The sequence below is a fragment of the Bactrocera latifrons genome, unplaced genomic scaffold (assembly GCF_001853355.1).
Source record: "Bactrocera latifrons isolate USDA-ARS-PBARC rearing strain unplaced genomic scaffold, ASM185335v1 scaffold_399, whole genome shotgun sequence".
NCBI lineage: Eukaryota > Metazoa > Arthropoda > Insecta > Diptera > Tephritidae > Bactrocera > Bactrocera latifrons.
Window position 1 is genome coordinate 113,935 of NW_017537044.1, and position 1,714 is coordinate 115,648.

At 30.3% G+C, this 1,714-nt stretch overlaps 1 protein-coding gene across 7 annotated transcripts in view; it reads left to right on the top strand.

The window, feature by feature from the left end:
- The window catches only part of LOC108972351 (heterogeneous nuclear ribonucleoprotein L-like), a 108,460-nt gene that overhangs the window by 7,968 nt on the left and 98,778 nt on the right, over positions 1–1,714 (top strand). The window lies entirely within an intron of this gene.

Genomic DNA, 1,714 nt, shown 5'->3' on the forward strand with positions numbered 1-1,714 from the left:
TATATATATATATGTATTTGATATACAGCGTTGCTTGTGAGCACGTGTGTTTAAGCTGCGCATATATTTGCTTTTGCCGAGCAGGCGACGGAAAAATCTACGCGATTTGTTGACTAAATTTGCGCTAAAAATGTAGAACACCGCAGATACCTACGCATAATTGTAGATTTTAGGCGAAAGTTTATCGAACGAATGATATTTCTTTAAGCTTCTACAAAAGTTTCAGTTTGTTCTCACACTCTGTGCTCGAAATATTATTATTATTTTTTTTTTATATAAACTAATTTTTTCATGTTTTCGTCATTTTTTTGTTTTCATTATATTTTTTTTTTTTTAAATATTATTTTTGTTTTTTGAAATTTCATAAATTTTTTCCAAATTGTGAAAGTGTGTTATAGTTGCTCATCCGCACTTTGCCACCTCTAAAAGGAAAAAAAAATCAATGAAAAATGTCTACTTCCCATTCACTCCATCAATCGTTAGAGCCACTGAGCTGTCAGCTATCGCAGTCAATTTCTGCTGCTGTTACTCTTCGCTCACTATCTTTTATATCTACACTCATTTATTTTCCATTTGGAATTTTTTCATATGCTTACAGTACACACACACATACAAACATCCATTAGCACTCACTCTTTGGCGCATCAGCGCGCCGAAAAGCCTGCTACAATAATTTTTTCTTCCTTTCTTTTTTGCTCACTTAATATTACTCTCTGAGGAAATTAGTTAGTGTGCTGCAAGCGCACGCATACCTACATTCATATTAAAATGGCAGTTCATAAAATTTTATTTATATTTTTTCATATCTTGTTTTTTTTTTTATTTGTTATTTATTGTTTCCTCCTTTATTTCCACGCACACAAACATAAATATTTTTATATTTTATATCGCATGTTGGCAGCTTTTTCGCCTTGTTGCTCACTCAACTGAATATAAATATACTTGTTTTTGCCCCTCCCACTTCCCACTTGGCCCGCCGCCCGATTTGGCAGTTTGATGCCTTTTGTGCTAATTTCAAATGAAAGCACTTATTTATTTTGCAATATATTCCAACTCGCTCCCCAGTGGCTGCGAGCGCAAAAGTTAATATGACAGCAGCGAAATTGCTGATTTTTTCTCATGTGCGTATGTATGCGTGTGTATGATTTTTATTTATTTTCGGCTTATTTTTTATGGATTCTTTTTATATTTTATACGCCTCAATTTTATTTGCAACTTTGAAGCGCGCTTTGTGGTTGCAATTTATATTGTTTGGATGCTTTGAGTTCAGTTTTTAATTAGAAGTTGTTTACACAGAGCGAATTTTTTTTTTTTTGGAACAATTTGTCATGTGTGAGTGCTGAAAATTTGGAGGAAAAATTATTTCAATTTTTTATTTCATTTATTTATTTTTTTTTCAATTTTCAAAAGTTAAATTTAGCTGTTAAAAAATGAATTGAAAAATGTCTGAAGCACCCTGTTCTCAAGAGCGTAGGCAATTAAACTCAAATAAATTAGAATAAAACCTGCATTTTTTGATATTTAGAACCATTTTTTCGTGGATTAGAAGATTTTAGACTTAAATATATTATTTTATTTTATTTTATTTTAGAGATATTTGTTAAATTATTTTTGTGTTTTGTTTCATAAATATTTTTTAGTTATTGTTATGTTATTTTTTTCTCTTTAATATCGACATAAAATATAAGATTTAAACCTGTCTCTTATACACATC